The 22273-nt window shown below is 42.1% G+C and overlaps 1 long non-coding RNA gene across 2 annotated transcripts in view; it reads right to left on the reverse strand.

The window, feature by feature from the left end:
- The window catches only part of LOC141805744 (uncharacterized), a 61478-nt gene that overhangs the window by 14838 nt on the left and 24367 nt on the right, over positions 1–22273 (reverse strand). For both annotated transcript variants that reach the window (XR_012599729.1, XR_012599728.1), the window contains exon 3: positions 8842–8958. This is a non-coding gene — a long non-coding RNA (uncharacterized LOC141805744). The remainder of the gene's footprint in view (positions 1–8841; positions 8959–22273) is intronic.

The following is a 22273-nucleotide window of genomic DNA, read 5'->3' on the forward strand; positions in this document are numbered from 1 at the left end:
AGGAAGCAGGCAGGCGTCCACTTTTTGATTTAAAACTGAAGTTGTGCACTTCATGGCCACCATACAATCCTGTCAAATGGCTTAATTGACTAAATAATAATAGGATTGCAAGCCATATGGTCTGTCAAATAGAATATAGAATATAGAAAAGTGGAAATATAGAATATAAAAAATATAAAATTAAAGAGTATTTCAAAAAAGGAGAATCGGTGCTAGGCCAGATGTTCCCTATGAGCTGAGGAGAAGACTTTCAGAATCTTATGGTTAAATAGCCCTGAACATATTTTTTGTCTATCTTATACTTATTAAATTAATCTATTCAATATATTCTGACTGAAATGTCTCCATCATACACTTTCTCGTTTGTTGCTGTCATTCTGTAATTTTCCTGTAATTATTGTCCTTCTTCTACGGTGGCCCTGAAGTGCAAAACCTTGACCATGAAATAGAAAACACAACGAGAAAAGACAAAAACCCAACAACTACAGGAGCCTGACAATGAAAGAAAACAGAAAAGACAGGCGTCTCCCATTGATTTAAAACTGAAGTGCTACATCAGGGAATGTTTTGGTGCATGGGTTTGGCACTTCATGGCCACCATACACTCCTCTCATATGGCTTTTTGACTTGGAATGTAATATTATCGTACCAATGGGGTAGTGGTGTTGCTGTGTCTGAGAACTGAAGGCGTTTTAAACTGATTGGCTCTGAAAATATTATATAGAAAAATTTAAAATATAGAGTATAGAAAATATAAAATTAAAGAATGTTTAAAAAAATAAATAAATAAAAATGAGAAACAAAAGATATAAGCTTCACTTCCTGTTCCTCTCTTGTCTCCTTTTCTATCATCTCTTTTTGTTCACTTTCCTTCTTTCCTTTTTCTTTCATCCCCTTCTAATATCTCCTTGTTTCCTTTCCTCTTATTCAGCCGAACCTCCCCTGGTTTTGTCTCCTTGTGCCTCCTCGCCTCCTGCGTTCATTCACACACACACATAAAATCAACGTCTGATTATTTCTGTGTTTCATAATGACTCAGGATGAGGAGGATGATGTAAATTTGCGGTTACAGCTGTCGTTTGATGGGATTTAAATTGGAGAATCAGAGGTAAGAGGGAGCACAAAGAGGTAAACGGATGCTGCTGATTTGTTTGTGTGTGTGTGTGTGTGTGTGTGTGTGTGTGTGAATATTCCTTTTGCATGAAGCAGCTGGGTGCAAATGTGCACACACTGACTGGTCACTGGGTTGGTTTCTGCTCTTATGCACGTGTGTGTGTGTGTGTGAGTGTGTGTGCAGAGCGGGTGTGTTACGTCGTCCTGTGTTGTGCAGATAACAGCCGATCCCTATCAGCTGCATCAGGGGAGCTTAAGACCCCGACGGGCGTGAGGGGAGAATGAGTTTTCCTCAGCACTCTGCATATTACAGGATTACACTGCACCTTTAGATATGCTGGGCTCAGCCCGTCTCTGCCTTTTGGCCAAACACATGTAGATTATTGAAATAGACTGTCACACTGAGGATGAATAGAAGCAACACCACGGGGACCGTTCCTGCTCCTGAAATGAAAAACTGAAGTGAGATAATCGAGATAGGATTTGGGGTTTGACGTTGTTCAGACAGAATAGTGCTGATAATCCGACTGTGGGACTTTTTTATTTACAAAAATACGACTGAGTCCATGCCTAAAAGAGGAAACAGAGTTGGAATATATCACCAATAAGTGCACTTTATTTATTCTTATATTTTAAACACCTGTCCAGGTAAACGCGGACTCTTTAGGGGAACACAGATCTTTATTTTTTCAGAGAAGGTTTTTTATTAATCGTGATTTTTTTGTCACTGAGTGAGGTCAAACCTCACCACTCTCTGATGATCTGTGTCAGTTTCCTGCAAACTCTGCTTCTGACCAAGGAAAATGTTCTCCATTAGGGGGCGCTGTGGGGGAAACATGTCAGGATGGTTTTATGGCAGGATCAGGATTTTCTTCAATATTCAGACTATTTTTGACCTGTAAACAATATTTTTAGCCACAATTATTTCAATCATTAAATTATTATTTTTTGTCTTTGATGCACATCTTTTGATTTTATATTTATTTATTTATTTTATTTTCCTTTTTTAAGTTTTAATTTTTTATTTTTATTCATTTATTTTATTTTCCTTTTATATTTTTTATTTAATCTATTTATTTTTTATTTTTATTTATTTATTTATTTATTCATTTATTAGTTTGTTTGTTATGCACATCTTTTTAAAGCAAACTTAAAACTTACCTTTTTAGTGTAGCTTTTAACTAATTTTTACTTTTACTTATTTATCTAAAAAAGTTTGGATCTTCTTCTTAAAGGTGTATTATCTTAACCTTTAGTTTAATACATGTTTATCTTTTTTTCTATTTTAAATTCATTATTTATCTTCTTATTTAGTGCACTGCTACTTTCAGTTTTTTATTCTGTATCTTGAAGTTTTAGTTTTACACTGTTTTCTTTTGTCTTTCAATATTTTTTTTTTTTTCATTAATTTGGTTGTTTTACTTTCTTTTTTTGAGTTTAACATTTTATCTTACCTTCAGTGTTTCCTCGTTAAGGTCTCCAGAAAGCATTTCCTCAGTTTTATCAGGTCACTTATGATTATTATTATTATTACTATTTTGTTTATTTTGTTTTGTGTTGCCACTATTATGCAGGAAAAAGTGTTTTATAAAGTTTGATTGGTTTGGGTTATTTGTCCAACAGGAAATAATCAGTGTTTCTAATGTGGAAAAAGTACAATGTGGTGTACCACAAGGCAGCTGTTTGGGACCTTTACTCTTTTTAATTTTCACTAATGACCTTCCTCTGGTTGTAAATGAAGCCTGAGTAGTGATGTACAAGACATCACTGTACAAGACAACGTCCTGATGTGGAACGATCTCCCATCAGACACTACGAGTCCAAAACTGTTTTTAAACCAGGACTTAAGAAATATCTAGTGTGACTGAGACACTGAGAGGAAAATCATTTGAAGATTTCTTGCACCAAATACTTCAAACACAGATCAGCTGGGAGAAAAAAGAAGAAGCTGTAGGTTTCGACCTGCAGGGGGCAGTCTCTTTGCACATATTTAACTGTATTTCGATATCTGGTTATTTTATCTACAGGTATAAAAATGTTTGTTTACCTGATTAAAAAGTTGTGAAAATCACTGACGTTGGCTTTATTAGAAGTTAGGACTTGCGCCGTCAACTGCTAACAAGCTAGCATAACTGGGAGTAAAACTTCTAAATAACGTTACGTACATACCTTTGACTTTTTGGCGTTTCTCCTCCTCCTTTCTTCTTCTCTTTCAGCCCTGGGCTCCTGAAGGCTTCGGCTTTTTGACGATACCTGTTATTTAGCGTACTGTCGGAGCGGCGTTGATGTTGTCATCATGCTGCCTTCAGGGCCAAGCTGAGAGCAGGAAAATAGAGCCTTTTTTAGGTTTTTGTCATGTTTTGTTGGATTCTTTTGTGACATAACTGAGTTTAAGTCTGGAAATCCTTTATACATAAAAAATAGCCGCGCTGGCGCCCCCTATGACTGCCAGTGTTGTGCCAAAAGTTGATTTTTGCCAGAAACTAATTTCACTAATTTCAGCTTTTAATCTGGCTTGTATTTGTGCTAAAAATAATAAATGAATAAAGACAAGTTTTTTTTCTGCACCAAAATTACATTAAATCCTCAAAAGAGTAATTTGACTCAACCAGGACTTTTATTCCAATTAAAAAAATAAGTAAAGGGACATTACAATGTAAAAATCAGCTTATTTTGTTTGCCAAAAACTGACTCATGCCTCTGGTATTGTATGTAGATGCATGATTTGCCCCAAAATGACTTAATAAAACGCATCAGAGCGACATTTGCAAGATTTGACTCCAACCAGGTCTTTTATGACCATCTTTACTTATTTTTCTTTTCTTCTTCCTTTTTTAACATCTTGGTTGGAGTCAAATCTTGCAAATGTCTCTTTAATGTGTTAGATTAAGTCTTTTTAGGGCAAAATATTCTTCTATGTACAATACCAGAGGCATAAATTAGTTTTTGGCAAGCAGAATAACCTGATTTTACACTATAATGTCCTTTTCCTTTTTTTTTAAGTGGAATAAAAGTCCTGGCTGGAGAAAAAAAGAAGCTCCCTCGGTGATACATCTTTGCACAAATACAAGCCAGATTAAAATTATTGAACAGCGATATAAGGCAACTGGACGCACAGGAGGCTCTCAAACGCAAACATAAATAAATATCGTCAGCTGATCATGAACAAACTCGTTGTTTGAGCCCGACGACGCCTGATGCAGCTATTAGCAAAGATCAACTTTTAGCACAACACCGGCCCCCAGCATTTGCTCAAACGGCCTGAGCTCAGTCCAGATGTGGTTTACTGAGCTGTTGTTGGAAATATGTTGGTTTGTTTGTGCATTTGACAGGAAATGTAAGTGCAGACATAATTAAGACGCTGTAAGATGAAAGCTGGAGGTCTCAGGTCGCTGAATAAGATCAAATCTCCATCAGAGTTTTCAAACCGCCACGCGCTGCTCAGTCTGGTCTGTTTCTGGACGGCGAGGTTTCAGAGGAGGACCAGCCTGGCCTCTAGGTTTGACGGCGGACACGTGAGGTAACGCAGAGAGCAGAGAGGGCCCATCTCCTACGCCTTCGTCTTCTCCTCTTCCCCTTTCACGCCTCCTCCTGCGCTCAGCCCCGTCTCCCCCCGCTCCTCCTCCAAGCCTCCGGCTAATTACACCTTTTTTCAAATGCAAAGCAGCGGCAGAAAGTGAGATGATTTCTCGGCGGCCGCTTTAGGGAAGAAGCGAGGAGCGAGGAGAGAAAGAAAGCCACGGCGAGAAAAGAGGAGCGAGGAGAGACGCTGAATGGAAGAAAGAGGTGACTTTCTTTCCTCGGCTGGCGGGGACCTTTGAAGTTGGGAGAGACGGAGATGGGAGGGGGGGTCTTTCTGCGACGGAGGTAAGAAAAAAGCGAGGGAAGATCGTGTTAACGAGATGGCCTCTAAAGACGAATTAAATGGTGGGAGAAAAGAAACACGATCAGGCCCGGCCCTACTTATAGACTCCTCACAGACTCTCCTTTCAGCCGCCGAGGAGCCCAAAGCCTGAATTCCTCAGCTCAGCTCTTTAAAAGGCTTGGAGTGTGGGGTGTGTGGGGTGTGTGAGCGCGGGGCGGCCGTGGGGGCCACGGGGTGTGTGTGTGAGGGTCACCGTCCTTTAGTCACACACCCCGGCCCCTCAATGGGGAGGTCAGGGACTTACACACCGATGGAGGGTCAGAAGTGGCGGGGATTACACGTCTGCTCTAAGCCCCCTAAGATCCCAGTGTTTTCACTCCCTCTCACTGTTTGTTGTTTTGTGGTGCAGCAGACGAAAGGAAAGAAAAGGAGACGGTCGGGGAATTAGTGTAAAGCTCGGGAGATGAATGGGCATCTTATTCGCACCTCTTGTTGGCTGTTTTTCAGCCCCCCTCAAACAGCCCTCCCATTCCTTGTCGCGGTGAAAGCGCGTTAGGGTTGCCTTTGTGCGGACAAAAGGAGACTCCCCTCCTGGCTTTCATGCTCCTGCTGGAGCAACAAGAGGATTTGGCCCGCCGTGCAGCGCCGTGCAGAGCCGTGCAGCGCCGTGCAGCGCCCCCAGAGCTGCTCCCGCTTTGATTGGACGCGGACGGGAGAAAGCTCTGCGGCTCTTTCTTGATTAATCAAGTGATTCCAGTGCTCTCAATAACACCTTTCTACACTCTGTGTCTCAGTAATCCCGTGCTCCTCCACCTCACCAACCCACAGCAGACCCACAGCAGACCCACAGCAGACCCACCGTCTCCACACATCTCTTCATCAGCCTCTAATCTGATGTCAGACTGGTTTTTATTCCTCACATGAAAACAGTCGACGCTCTAATTTGGAGGATTTCATCAGGGATTTACTCCAGGAAGTGTTTCATTTTGATCCTCGGTAAACAAATCCAGACCACTTTATCCAATGTTTCACACCCCAAAAACTGGAACCTTATCAAATGTTTTTGTCTTATTTTCAATAAAAATAGTCTGATTATTCGTCATATGAGCCACGTTCACCTGACCAGTCCAGGAAAATGTCCTGTTTCAAGTTATTTAAAGACTAAAACACGACCCACGGCAACTCAAGCAGCAGGAGGTGTAAAGTGTAATTACTAAGTGAATGAGGGTCAGTGTGTTTAATCCTCTCCAGCTCAGTTTGTTCAGATATAAAAACACATAAAGATCGTGTTAAACATCGTCCTGTTCGTGACCTACTCTCAGACTGAGCAGAGTCACAAACGCTGCGTCGACGTACGTCAGCTGTTAGGAGGCGTCAGGGTCTGTCTCTGCTTTAAAACATCCAGGATGTTAAAGACAGAGAAATGAGTGTGTCTGATGTTAAAAAGAAAAAGAAATGAGCTCTGCAGATTTTCTGACAGGAGATGGCTTTGATCAACAAAAAAGATTTACCATCATGGTTTGGTCATTTTTCAAATTCTTTTCTTAAATAAATTATTATTTTATTTTATTTTATTTTATTTTATTTTATTTTATTTTAATTGTATTGTATTTATTTATTTTTTATTCTTTTATTTATCTATTTTTTATTCTTTTATTTATTTATTTTTATTTAAATTTAATTGTTTCAGTTTTGATGGATTTGAGATAGAGAGCGACATAATATGACCTCATGGGCTGATGCCTCTCCCACATACCTGTTTATCAGTTGAAAAATAGACTTTTAAAGGAAATGAAATTTTCATAATACGTGCAAAATAAAAATAAAGAGTCTTCATCAATTAAAACAAAACCTCATAAACAGAGAAAAAAATCTGTTCTCAAGCTGTTTACAGATTAAAAAAAGTTGTTGATGATTAATAGCTTTTTAAATTTAATTTTCCTTATTTTGTTGCTGTTACTTCATGTATTTATCTTTTTTATTTTATCTTTTAATTTTCAAATCATTGTTATTAAATTTTACCATTACTTTTTTTATGTATTGCACTTGTAACTTGGCCAAATTACAGCAGTACATTCCTGGATCAGGTGAGTTTTTATTCGAGTCAGAATCAGAAATCCCTGAGGGGAAACTGCTTATTAAATAAAATAAAATTAAAAAAAAATAATAATAAAATATTAATTATTTTTGTCAGTTTAATTTAATTTAATTTAATTAAAATTTCATTTTTTAAAAATACATTGAAGTCAATACGTCAACTAGCACTGGATCCGCTTTGTTATAGTCTGTCCAGTCCATACCTACTTTATTTATTAAGCACTTTTAAAAACAACCACAGCTGTAAGCAAAGTGTCGTACGGGTAGATTATATCAAAAGGGTAAAATCAGATAAGAAAAAAAAAACAGGCACATAAAAGAAAACACAGTAAAAACAACTAAAAGCAAATAAAAACAAATAAAAGAGAATCAGATCGGGCAAAGAAACTAAGTCTCGCCGATGTTAAAAGTCAAAGCATCCAGAGTCATGTCCACATGTAGCCAGGTATCTGGGAAGACTCATATATGTTTACATGTTAAGTCCTGTCGTCCTCACCAAACCACAGCTTCACGTCACTGGTTTCATGGTTTCCTGTAGACGCTGGGAAACAGAGTTTTTGGTTCTTGAATGTCACAACTGAATGATGGGGCTCATCCTGATTGGCTGGCACAGTTTTCAGGTCTAAAACACACCGACAAACATGGGTTTGAAACGCCTCGAGCCGCAACTATTGGCGTATTAGCCTGCTGTGTGTGGACGGAGGTATTTTTACAAAAGAAAGAAGGGGGGATATTTGTTTTTGAAAATACCCAACTACATGTGAACAAGGCCTTCGTCCCTGCTCCGGCAGGTTGCAGCAAATTTGCAAGGCTCCTATTCTCGCCAGATGCCAGAGCTGTGACGCGTCATTCACCAAAACCAGAAGGAGCGGGACAGGAAGTTATGGACAGAAACCACCTAAAAACACCCAGTGACTTTCAAAATAATAAAAATAATATCAAAACCAGATCGTATTTAGCTTGACGACAATAACGAGCAGACAAAACGAGCACAACCAGACCAGGAGTCAAGGTTTGAGGTTCAACAACCCAACGTGCACTTGCAGTCTGTTGATGTGTACTGTAAGTTTATCAATATGCTTTTAACTCTATAGTGAGCGGCACAAGTATTATCATAGAAAGTGAAACTTAAGGTGTCCATACCAGGTAGTTAGCCAGCTACTGACCCAATGCTAAAGCCTCATTTTCACTATGTGGTCCGGTTTGGATCAGTTTATCCTGATCCTGTTTGTGTTTCCACAGCCAACCACGCCCCCTGGTGGTAGGCAGCTGGATGCTGATAGCTGCGTCGGCTACGTGATAGCGTGATAGCGTGATAGCGTGATAGCGTGATGCCATAGCAGCGCGACACAGTGTACCCCACTAATCCAACAAAGAAGAAAAACGTGACACGGTAAACGCCGTAAAATTCATGCCGTACTGAGACGAACTGGACTGAACCGCTTGGTGAAAACGGGGCTTAAGAGACAGAGTCGGCGCTCTGTGACGCAGTCTGAAAAAAAACACCTGGAGAGCTGCCGTCTCTGGATTGGTAACTTACATAAAACGTGTACTTGAAGTAATTTTTCACAAAGGAACCCAATCAGAGGAGGAGACCCCGTACCTTTGGTCTGCTGGCGTTTCCAGCGCGTTGATAAATATCTTAATTGTATCTCGCAGATTGGATTAAACCTAACATCGTTTCATTCAGACACGGTTCGTCACCCCTCCCCGTTCCCCCGTCGTACCTGTCCTTGTGTCTCTCTGACAGTAAACAGTACAAACACCTGATATCTCTTTCTTCACGGCTCGTCGTTCCAAACACGCAGTGCGCTCCTTTCACTCCTGCAGCTCCGTTTCTGTCCGGGGGGTCTCAGCGAGGAGGTGGGCGGCTGCTGGAGATGCTGCAAAGACAAGAGACAAACAGAGGGAGGCGGGGGAGGCGGGGGAGGAGGGGGAGGAGGGTTAGAGGTGGTGATAAACAGAGCTGGGTGGGGGGTGATTTGCAACGATAAATCAAGTTCCAGACTAATCTATTTAGCATGCTCTCACCATTATCCTGTCAGTGAAACAGCTAATTAATTAACTGATTCTACATTGAAGAGCTTTTGAATGAGCCCATTTAGATAATTACTACAAGGAGCCGATCGGGCCGGGCTTTCACAGCCCTCACAGGTCCTGCTTTGGCAGCTGCCCTTCACTCCTGTCCTGTTATTCAGAAACGTTTGCTCACTATATGATCAGGACATGAAGTGTTAAACACAACAAATCCAAAAACACAACAGGAAACACAGGATCTGAAAACACAACCACAGAGAAAACACACAGATCTGAAGAGAAACGAGAGACGATGAAACAAGCATGAGAATGAATCTAAGAAACAACAAACCTGAAAAACAGATCACTAAACAACCAAACCCAAACACAACAACCAATCACCATCACATGAATCAGAAACAACAAGCGAGAAAACACAACAACAGCAAAAATGGGAAACACAACTCTCTTTATTTGTGGCTTCTTCCTTCTTTGCCCTTCAGGGCCACCGTAACCTTCCTGGTGAAGACTTTGGTTAGCACAGCCATCACCGATTCCTAGATATTTTCGTTTTGTTTCGTTTCATTGTCCACCGCTTATCCTGGTCCGGGTCATGGGGGCAGCAGTGCCATCAGCGAAGACCGATGACCCCCTGTCCTCGGCCACTTCCACCAGCTCCTCTGAGGGGATACCAAGGCGTTCCCAGGCCAGTCGAGAAATATAATCTCTCCACCAAGTCCTGGGTCTACCCTGGAGAAAGCTCATTTCAGCCACTTGTATTCGCGATCTTGTTCATTTGGTCACTACCCACAGCTCGTGGCCACAGGTGAGGGTTGGAACGTAGATTGAGCGGTAAATTGAGCTTTGCCTTCTGGCTCAACTCAACCACAACAGACCGGTATAGCGTCCGCACCACTGCAGACGCCGCCCCGATCTGTTTGTCAATCCATCGCTCCAATTTCCCCGTCACTCGTGAACAAGACCCCGAGATACTTGGACTCCTCCATTTGGGGCAAAGACTCTCTCCCAACCTGGAGTGGGCAGTCCACCCTTTTTGGACTAAGAACCATGGCCTCAGACTTAGCGGTTTGAGCATAGATTATTTTAAGACTCTAAATTGAAGTAATGTCCATGAGATGATTGTCCTGTGTTCAGAGTCTCTCAGAAATTGGAAATTTCTCCTGACGTCGCAACAGTTGGTCAGGCCATGAAGACATGGACTGGATTTCACTGTAAATTGAAATCAGACGGAGGGTCATTTCGAATGTTGAAGCACGACCAAACTATGTCTGATTCTTTGTTGACCAAAGTTAGCAGGGCTCAGCATTTCCATCCATCGATTGGCTTCCTCGTGTCTCTCTAGATTCAAATAGGTGATGTCATTGAGAGCTATGGGCACTGGATTAGGTATGACTGAATTCTGTTCGTAGTACTGAGTACCAATTCACATAAAATCAAACGGTACCATGTTTAGGTAAATAAAGTTATAAATAAAGAAATAAATATTTTACACATACATACAATGGGGAAATAAGTACTGAACGCGTCAACTTTTTTCTCATCACATTTATTTCCAAAGCTGCAATTCAAACCAAATTTCTCCCAGACATTGGTATTAACTCAAATAATCCACACATGAAAAGAAATCACAACGTTCAGGTCCATAAATAATGATTATGGTGAATTTAGTACGATAACACAGGAAAAAAGTATTGAACACACCATGGAAAGGCTGAATACTTTGGACAGGAAATGCACCATACCACCTGAAATCTGTCAGTAATTATTACTTGAACTTCCAATTAGTGCAAACCAACATCAGCTGGGCTAGAGCAAATTGATGGTCCTATAAAAAAGGTGTTTTTTTTTCACCAAGCAGTTAAATAGCACACACCTCATGATGGGTAAAGGCAAAGAGCTCTCTGAAGACATTCACAACCTGATTGTTGCTCAGCATCAGAATGGAACTGGTTACAGACTTATATCAAAGCACCTGAATATTCCAGTCAGCACCGTTGGGGCCATTATTCACAAGTGGAAGAAGCACCACCTTACCATCAACAGGCCACGCACAGGAGCTCCTTGAAGATTTCTGACCAGGGAGTCAGAAAGATAGTCAGAAGAGGACTCAACCAGCCAAGGACCACCCTGAAAGTGCTCCAGAAAGACTTGGAGGCAGCAGGTACAATTGTTACAGAGAAAACAATAGGCAATGCACTCCACCACCATGGCCTCTATGGACGCTCAGCTCGCAAGACTCCATTCCTCAAGAAAAGGCATGTTGAAGCTGGTTTAAAGTTTGCTAAACAGCATCTTGACAAGCCTGTAGAATACTGGGAGAATGTTGTCTGGTCAGATGAGACCAAAACTGAACTTTTGGGCTGTCATACTACAGACCATGTTTGGAGGAGAAATGGCTCTGCACATCAGCCAAAAAACACTACACCAACAGTGAAGTTTGGAGGTGGAAGCATCATGTCGGAAGCCCATTTCCGCCAGTTAAAAAAAAAAAAAAAAAAAGGATAATAAAGTCATAATTATCAGATAAAACTTGGAATTAATAAAAAATCTATTACCTCATAATTTTAACTTTTTTTTGTTTTCATTTCTTTTAACTGATGTTAATGGGCCTCCATACCACTCAGGCTGCAGCTATCTTTGAAACAGACCATGATGAATAATAAACATCTGGGTTATTTGCAGTGGATTTCATTTCACAAACTGAACTCACAAACAAATAAGAGCGCAGCAGGACTCTGAAACCTCCTTCATCGTTTCTTAACATCTGAAATGATCGACCTGTGGTGGTTCACCTGAAAACGATGTTTGGTTGGAGACCATCACTAGCACGACTAGGGCCGAGCAGGAAGCTCTTTATAGGGGGATAAAAACAGAGACAGAGCCCAGTGCTCCATGTGAGAGGCTGCGCTTTAAAAACACAACTCTTCTAATCCCAGAGGTTAAATCTGAAGCACTTATATCGAAATTACAGAAAAAAAACAAGCAGACATCGTAGGAGGAGGTTAATTAGTTTTACAAAACAGGGATGCTGGTACTCGAGTTATTTTTATTTAAAATAAAAATCAGTTAATCACTTGAATTACTTGATTAGTTGTTTAATTAAAGACACAGGAGCGCTCAGCAGCTCATTATGATGGTGGATTATATTTTTTCACTCCTCCTCCCGTAGAGTTGGTGTGATTGAGGCTATTTTTCTGACCTCACTGTTTCCAACTCCTGTTTCATTAAGTTCCTTCATGTTCAGATTAACTTCCTGTCTGCGACCTGAGACAAATGAAGCAGCCAATGAAACTTCTTTAGATGAAGTTATCTCTGCAGATTAAAAAAGGAGTGATTAAAGTTCACTCCACTTGTTTTTCCTCTCCAACTGTGTTGCATGATTAAAGCTATAGACCGTTAGGAGACGTTTCCTCATCAGGCGTGAGGAAGAGGAAGAGGAGTCTGCAGGTTATCACAGATCTGTGCACTAGAAATTTAAATTGGATGTTATGCACGTTTTGAAATGTCAATTTGTATTTTTTAGTTTTTTAACTTATTTGTTTTTGTTTTGCTTGTTTTTGTTGTAAAAATCAATGACCATATGTTTTTTTTTTTTAAATTGTTCAAGTAGGGGCAGACAAATATAAGAGCAACTTCTCTTCTTGCTGCTCCTTTCCTATCATGAATGTGAATAAGCAAATGAATAAATAAACGAATAAATAAATAAATTAGAGAGTGAGTTAAGAACTAAAGGGATGGACCATGAAGCCATTCTGAATTGAAAGTGAAGCACAGCATGAAAAAAAAACCCTGCAGTTCATCATGTGTCCACTAGAGGCTAGCTCCAAAAGCCCTGGAAACTGCAGTCACATTCATTCACATTCATTCACATTAGCCGAGCGTTACAGCAGAAATAAACATATTTACAGCCTGGTTCAAAAAAACATTTTCCATCTGAACAGCTCATTTCTCAACCTGCGCACAGCAAACTTTAATTCAACTTTCCAGCGCAACAGTTTAGAAGTTGTAAATATTATACTTTTTGCATAACCAGAGGCACGGCTAACTGGACTAACAGGTGGGGACAATGTAGCTGTTAGCATGGAGGCTCAAACCTAGCTTTAAGTTCAACTTTTCGTCTCATGCCTAGTTGATTAAATGCTAGGTTTAGTATGCCCTTTTGGGACGGCTACCTTTGGATTTGAGCTAGCATATTTATCAAAACAAAAAAAATGCATAACTTTAAAAAGCAGTACACAAATTCAAGCTCACAGCCACAGACATCACAGGTGATTCAGTGTAAAGTGTCACCTTTAACCCTGTTAGTTGGTAGCTGTCAATACACAGTAACTGACACGTCCAGCTAAAAGCTACCAGTTAGCATGGTCACTCTTACAGGAACTGTTTGAACTGGACTGCAGCGACACCTGGAGTGGCACACACACTATGGTGAAGACGTTACTCTGAAAAAAGCCTGTGTTTGTTTTTGAGATCAATGGAGATCAGATCTTCTTTTTAACTTTTCTTTGTTCAAGAAAACTTTTTCCCAGATCCAACACCACATGCTAAGGTATTTATCAACAGTTAAATAGAGTTGCGCTTTGAAATGTGACAAGCTAACGTTTTCAGTTTGTATCATAGTTTAGTAGCTGTCTATATGACTGACAGTCCAATAAAGCAGAATAACTGCTGACTGTGGGTTGGGATCAACATTAGCACAAAGAGTTTAGCCCTTTTAGCCTTTAGCCTGTGTTTTAGCCTTTAGCCCGTGTTTTAGCCTTTAGCTCGTGCTCTATCTCTCTCCTGTTTCTCTTTCTTCTGCTCTTCTGTCCTTTTTCTGTCTGACAGTTAGGCTCCACCATCACTACAAAATTCATTCATTTATTTTCCGAGCTGCTTCATCCTGTTCAGGGTCGCGGTGGCTGGAGCCTATCCCAGCTGTCATTGGGCGAGAGGCGGGGCACACCCTGGACTGGACACCAGCCAATCACAGACAACCTTTCATGCACACACTCACACCTACGGACAATTCAAGTGACCAATTAACCTGATGAGCGTGTTTTTAGACTGTGGGAGGAAGCCGGACCTGGAGGGAACCCACTGGCCAAGCTGGGAATCGAACCGGTGACCTTCTTGCTGTCCGGCTACAGCATTAACTACTGTGCTACCGTGCAGCCCTCACTTTAAAATTAATCCCAGAAATCATTTTCAGCAGAGAAAAACTCAAAAATGTGCGCACATCTTCATGATGAAGTCAGCTGTAAAGGGGTCTATGGGATGGACTCTCTTTCTGACCAGCCTCAAGTGGCCACCAGAGGAACTGCAGTTTGTTGCGCTCAGACATTTGCTTCATTATGAAGATCATCGTCTCATTTTAAAGAATAATGAAGTCACAGTGTTCCTGCGTCACTGAACCTCCTGAATGTGAAACATCAGCCCGTTGTGATCGTCCTCATCATCTGTGCTCCCTCAGGTCATCACGGTCACCTCACACACACACACACACACACACACACACACACACGGTGCGGTCCTGTTCATAGTGTGGGAAAGCCTGAGTTAAACCCAGACCACCACTGTGAGCACAAAGCCCTGAAACGGGCTCATCTCCTGGCCTGACTCTGCTCGGGGTTTTGTCTTGTCACCTTTTCTCCGTCCCTCAGCGGCGGACGGCTCAATCCACTCCATCAGATCACAGGCTGTCCTCCCCATATCTCCTTTTGCTCTCCTCTTTCTTTCTCCCTTTCTCTCAATACCGGTCAATCCCACATCAATACGCAGGGCTCCTTTCACAGCGTCCATTCCCAAAGGTGGCCTCATTACCCTGGGGTGTTTTGTTTGTTTGTTCCTCTGTTAAAGCAGCTGAATTGAGCAGCCGGCAGGGGTGGACCGTGGGGTGAGGAGGGCCAGAGGACGGGGGGAGGGTGGAGGTTTAGGTGCAGGAGTCCATGAGAGTCTGAAGGAGGCGGATGGAAGATCAGAGGGTGGGAGGTCAGGAGACGGAGGTGCTGTGGGTAACGTACAGTGAGGAGTGAGGAGGAAGACCTGGACTTGACAGGGTCTGAAGACAGATCTGCTCCATGGTTCTGTCTGTGGACTTTGTAGAAATCTGCAGATCTGCCTGTTGACACTGTGGCATTTTCTACATCACTTTGAATTCAGCCAGATCAGATAGGCCTGATCCTGCAGTGTTTCTAGCTCCACCTTCTGGGGTTGGATGGTTTAGTCTTCTACCTCAACCGAAGGGAACCAAAAAGTGGGACGGTACAGGTGGGTAAGTTGGGGATCTGTCCTGAGATGAGTCAGTGGAAACGCTGTAAAAATACGAGCTGTGCTGAGACAATCCGCTTGGTGGAAACAGGGCTTTTGGTTGACTCTGGTTTTCAGGAGTCAGATCTTTACCAGGAGCCACGTATGTTTTGGCAAAAACAAAGCCATGACCCCGACTTAAAACATGCGTAACAAGACAGTTTTTACTGTCTTGTTACTCATGTTCAGTTTTTTTGCAGTGTACATACTGCACCTTTAAGGAGACTAATGGTTTTGACCACAGTTGTTTCTGGTTTTTAGGAAATAATTTCGTTTTTGTGTCCAAAGTTTAATGAAATAAAGATCAGAAAAAAAATGGATGTTTTTCTACACTGCAAAAACTGGAACCTGATCAAGTGTTTTTGTCCTATTTTAAGTAAAATTGTCTTGCTATTCTCGATATGAGAAAAATCTCAGATTTCAGGTTATTTAAGGAAAAATGAGCTCTGATTTGCTGTAACAAGTTAAAAAAAAAAAAAAAAGCCCCGTGCTTTTGTTACTGGCCGGATCAAATAAGCCTGATCCTGCGTCACTGAAATCTAACTCAAATACAGGGTCGTCCAGAAAGATCTACCCATTGTATGTCTCTATTTTGTTTGCTTAGCTTTTGTCCTGGAAACTTACAATGTTGGATAGTTTCTCTTAAAAGGTATAGCTTTTGATGAACCTGAGTTAATTTGTTTTCTCCTAATGACTGTCGAGTACAGCATTGAAGGAAAGCGTGACCAGATTGTGGCCTTGAAGGAGGCTGGACTGACAACAATGCAAATCATGAAAAAGGTGAATGTTTGTCGTAAGACTGTCTGCAATGTCCTGAAACGATACAAGGAGACTGATAATACCAGCAGCAAGCCAATCCCTGGAAGAAAAAGTTCAGTCTGGACCAAAAGGGTTGTTGAGATGGTGAGGAAGAGAAACCAGAGGAATCCTCGCAGGAGCATGAGGGCAACAGCAAAGGAAGTGAACATCTCAAACAGGATCTCGGACTGAAAGCACTAAAACTGCAACATAGACGACTGATTTCAGCCACTTGTAAGAAAAAACGTCTTGACAGAGGGAAAATGATGCTGCAGGAGATCCAGGGTGCCACAGACAAAGTCCTGGTTTGGTCTGATGAGAAGATCAGATGAGAAGATGCTTGAAGTGTTTCCTTGGTGAACCGATGAGTTTGGAAACCAGTTTGTCTTCACACAGGATGGAGCAGCAGCTCACACATCCAGCGTCACACAGACCTGGTGCAAGCAGCACGTTCCTGGCTTCTGGGACAAGAACATGTGGCCTCCGTCAAGTCCCGACATCAATCCAATGGTCTTTGCGATCTGGTCTATCCTGGAGAGGGAGGTCTGAAGAGTATCTCACAGCAGTGTCAGCGCTTTGAAGACAGCTCTGATGAAGTCATGGTCAAAACTTGATGCAGAGACAGCGCGGTGCTCATGCCAGGCAGTGCCAGATCGTCTCCAGGTGATGATGAAGGCAAATGGCGGCCATATTGAGATGTTAATCTTTTTGGTGACAGAGAATAAAGTTTAGAAACTGTGTTCAATGTTTGTTATGTTTTTCTGCAAGCATGTTTGGATAGTGCGGGGAAACCGATGGGTACATTTTTCTGGCCCACCCTGTAGATCCTCTGTTGGCGTTTCCACAGCTGACAGAGCCCCCTTGTGGCAGGCGGTATGTACACCAGATGTAGTCGCATCTGTCACGTAATAGCATGACGCCATAGCAGCTCGACACATTTTGCCCGCTAATCCATCCAACGAAGAAGAAAAACGCAACAAAATGTCAGACTTTGGAGACGACAGGGCAGATCTTAACCCTGCATCTCCGTCAGTTGTTGCCTCTGTTTTGACGTTAACGAGCTTAACGCTAACGTGGCGTACGGCAGCCTGAACAGAGTGTACGTTAAAGCTTCACCACAGAGAGCTAACGGCATGTTTTCTGTATCTATGTGAACAGGTTTAAACAATTTCCTCAAACTATTTGTTTCTTTCACTGCAGTCAAACATGCGTTTTCTTCCTCGGTCATCTGACAGTTTTTAATTTGTCAGGGAATGAAGTGCATCCGTAAAAAATACCTGCCGCTCACCTTGACTCCAAGAAACGTTTGAAGCTCTGCATCAGAATTCTTTGACCACACAGAAACACAGACGCCGCTTATTTTAAGGTCTGATTTCTTCTTCTGTGGGTTTGAAAAGAGTATGACACACACACACACACACCTCCACACAGTCTTTGCGCCTCGTGAAGGACACGCGGGCCGATTAATTACGAGGAGCACGTCGTTTTAAATCTGGTGGAAGGACAGCCTGTTGTTCCTGCAGAATGGGCTGTAATTAAAAGGGAGCCGAGCGGCGGCGGCGGAAAAGGCCACACATCAGCCCCCTCGTGGGTCTGGACGCCATCGATGGGAATTTATGGTTTTCTCCTCACAGGCGTACGTGCTCAGTGTGCAGCTCTGAATCCAGACGTGTTAACTTTGAAACCATCTGCATCTGGCTGTATAGATGTACAGACATCCAAGGGTACGCCGCACAGACGAGTCTAAAACACATTTAACGCCACGGGAGCAGGAAATACACACGATCAGGGAGCACCTCGACGGATTCATTCACTGAACCTCAAAGTTTGTCTTTTTAGTTTCTGGAAAAACCTTCAAACTAAAACACGTTTGCATCAATGTGAACATTTCAATCAGAGCTGATGGTTGTAATCTTTGATGCTCGTAGTTAGTAACAAGTAGTACTGACATCTTCCTCACCACTTTATCACTTTTTGTTGTTGTTGATGTTTCTCTTTCTACGGCTGCTTGTGATGTAGTTTAATTTATGCTAAATGCTGAAGCAACTGTAAATCGATTCGCTCAAAACTGACTGAGCAGGACAGGAAGTCAAACGCTGAAACCACATTTAGACCCTGTTTACATTTCACCCCCAAACCTGCCCACTCCCCTCCCCGTTCCTTCTCCAGCAGCCATCACTGCCATCACTGCTCTGTTTTTGGCTGTAAACAGCCACATAGCTCCATGCTCAAGCTTCCCATCTCAGAAGAAGACAGACTAAGTGTCTAGAGTTCATTTATCAGGAAATGTTCCAGCTACACTCAGTAAAACTGAGCATGTGTGTGCTAGTCACTTCACGGCCGACTGCTTTTCCAACTTTGGACAGTCCAACAGAGGGCTAGCCAATAGACTGGTCCTGAATCCAGGCGCATTACCAACCATCCTCCAACAAACCTGGGACCCTGGAAATGTGAGTATTTTAGATGCTGTGTGCTGTGGAGCAGATGGAAGAGCTTTTCCTCAGTGTCCCCCCTGTCTCTGTGTTAGCTTCAGGATGCTAACTTTAGCTGCAGTTAGCCTGTTGTTTTAGCCTGTAATGTTACGGTAAAGGAGCTTCTCTGTTTTCTAAACATTGTGCACTCGGAGCTCGTGGCGCCGCTCTCAGTGACGTGGAAGAGCGGGGCGGTATCAGCGGTGGCTCATTTACATATGAAGGCCACGCCCACTAAATCAGAGCGTTCTGAACAGAGGGGCTATGAGAGCCTGGAAACAATGCTGCTGTGCTTGATTTATTGGCTTTTTGGACCAAAACATGTTACTACCATTTCATGAAGACATCAATGATCCAGATTAAACTGCAGGAAAGGAGCAGGATATGGGCGCTTTAAACCTTTTCTGAAGTTTTGCAACCAAAACGCTTCTTGTTGACATCTCACATACAAAAACATTCAACATGGCTGACTGCTTGATTGTGCTCCTAGTTGTTTGAGGAAAGACATAAAAACTACAGAGACAACAATTAAAAAGACAATATTTGCTCGTTTTTATTCGCCTATATTTCGTGATGTTTTTTTCACATCGTCGTTGATATGCTAAAATGCCGTTTTTGTGGAAACAAGAGGTTGAGACAAAGCAATGCTTCTATGTTTCATCCTGAAACTGTTGTCTCATAGACGCCCCTCTGGTTAAATTTCAGAATAAAACACTCTCAGTCAATGATAGATTGTATTTCGCTTTACATCAACACTAGGGGTGGGTGCCTTTAACATTTAAAACAATATGATACTGATGCCTGGTACTTGATTACTGGTACCGGTACTCAACACTACCAATTTTCAGTATTTTTTTTGTGTTTATGTGGTTAAAAATATTCATTTGTTTAATAATAAAATATAAAAAGAATTCAACTTAACATATTTATTCTTCAGTATATAGCTTTGCAATGCTGTGTTCATGTCCACCATGGAAAATCTCCTTCTCTTCCACTCCTTCACACTTACAAGGATGTGTTTCAGTACCGAAACATGGTACCGTTTGATTTTACGTGAATCAGTTTCCGTGAAACGGAACCGGTACTTTTGACAGAATTCGGTCAGTACCTATAAAAGTACCTAATTCGGTACCAATCCCTGGTCACCAACAAGCAGGAATAACGAGTTGAACCAGGCCAGGAGTGGACAGGCAGTTTTGCCAACGTAGCAGCTTCGTTGCTACATTTAGCAACTTTTCAGACCCATCCAGAGACTCTTTTCCCAATAAGCGGAAAAACTAGTAACTTTTCCTGGAGTTTAGAGACCCTGACGTGAAAAGAGCAGTAGGTGCTGCTGATGGTGAGGATCGACTTTAAAGTTTATCAGTAGCTCTGATCATATTTACAGTGTTTCACTGGCTTTTTATCTCTCCTACAATCACGATCTCTGCATTTTGGGATTTAAGCCCAGTGGTCCAGTCTGGTAACCTGACACACCAGACGGACAGTTTCTTATATTTCACTAGTCCATCTGGGCGGCAGCTCTTTGGATTTGTTTTCAGAGGAGGGACCTTCAGCGGCTGGTGATTGGACGGCTGCTCTGATTGACACACTCAACACAGACCAATCCACATGAAGCCACGGTATGATGTAGCTTATGAGCGCCGCTGCTGAGAAACAAGAGACGAACAACTACAGGAACACGAGAAACAGCTGTGATAAAGGCGTTAGATGACTGCTGCCGTTTCTGTAACGTTAGCTTAAGAATCAAAGGAACGCAGACGAGTACGAAAGTCTGCTCGTCACTTCCTGATGGCTTCAGCGTGGGTTCAGGACTACACCAACAACGTGAAGTTGTGTTTCCTGGATGCTGGAAAGTATCCCCTAGCCCCAAAAATAAATAACTAAAAACAACAATCTGTGGCGGCGCTCAGGCCCGTCAGAAGCTCAGGTTAGCATCCACACGTTTCCTCTCTCCAAACAAAGAGAATTGATCGTGGATGACTCCTCTTCAGCTCAGCGAATTATTTGAACAAGCTGGAAGTGTCTCCTCCACTCCGCTGTGCAAACTCTAACCCCCCCACCACCAAATTTAACACTCCTCTCCCCCCCCTCCATGAAAATTATTCCCATTTCATCTCAGCTCCTCATTTGCCTCCTTTCTTTCATGTTCTTCATCACCTCCGTCGTCCCCTCCTCCTCCCGTATCTCACGGCCTGCGACGTATATACGACCGCCTGTGTGTGTTTTTACGTCTCTGCATTTTCACACTTCCATCCTTCTCTTTTCCTAACGTCGGGCTCTTTCCCTATCGCTCCATAAAACACTGCCTCCACCCGCTGCTTCCCCACGTCTCCATCCATCCTCCTCCTCACTCACTCCCCTCCTCCTCCTCCTCCTCCTCCTCCTCAGTCGCTCTCACAGCCGTTCACTCCATTTCTCTGCACATGAGATTTGCCTAACAATAAGTGGCTCTGCCCAAGGTCAGATAAGAGAAGCAGAGCCCAGGAAGCCACAGCCACTGTTTCTTTCATCCTTTTCTCCTGCTCTCCTCACAGCTTTCGAATTATCTCTGCAGCACATAATAATAATTACTGAGGACGGCAACACAGAGATAAGAAAGCAGGAGCTGAAACAGGAGGGAGGGAGGGGGGAGGAAAGGAGGGAAGGAAAGGAGGGACAGGTTAGAGAAAGTATAGAAGCAGGAGGAGCGTGGTTAAGGTAAATCAGAGCGGAGCTGCGAGGCGTGAGGGGGAGACGCTGGGTGACAATGGAGAGGAGAAATCAGTCGACGAGGAGCAGAAAACGCAGAGAAAAGAAAACTATTAAAGGCTGAGGCTGGTCTCATTGTATGTTTCTCTTCCTGCCAACAAATTATAAAGAAAAAACACAATCAACAAATCAGCCGTCTGATTTCTCTACACTGAAAGATCTCAGGTTGGACGCATTTCTATAAAACCCTGAGTTAATCTGCTCTGAGACGTTATTCAGAAAAGAAAGGAGAAGGTTTCCACATGTTCGTTAGTTCATTAATAAACATGTGGCTCTGATTAAAGGTTTAAACTGAGGATTATCACTTTAAAAATTATATAAATCAACAGTTTAAGGGATGAAACTTAAAATACTCTCAAAGGATTTTAACACGCAGCTGAAAATTGACACAAACTCAACGTTTCTATGGAGCATTATTGTCCCAAAATGATCAAATTATTTGTGCGTGTTTAAATTCATCCACAAATGTGAAAAAAGATTTGCAAATAGAAAGCAAATCCACAAATGTAAATCTGTACATTTGTAGACTGATCTGCACATGTGGAAAATATTTACAAATGTTTTTTTGGAAATCAACAAATGTTTGTGCAAATCTAGAAATATGTATTTAAATCCACATCTGTGTACACGTAGCTACACATGTGTTTGCTAATGCACAAATGTGTCTGCATATCCATGTATATGTGCACAAATCCACAGACATGAAGGCAAATCAGCAAACGTGTGCACATATCAGAAATCCATAAATTTATAGACCGGTATGAAAGTGTGAAAAACTTACAAGTATGTGCAAATCAACAAATGTGTGGACTGATGTTTAGATAAGTAAAATATGATGTTTTCGGGATAAACA

Source organism: Halichoeres trimaculatus, unplaced genomic scaffold (assembly GCF_033239565.1).
Source record: "Halichoeres trimaculatus isolate MK-OKI-2021-1 unplaced genomic scaffold, fHalTri1.1 fHalTri1_scaffold_16, whole genome shotgun sequence".
NCBI classification, from domain to species: domain Eukaryota; kingdom Metazoa; phylum Chordata; class Actinopteri; order Labriformes; family Labridae; genus Halichoeres; species Halichoeres trimaculatus.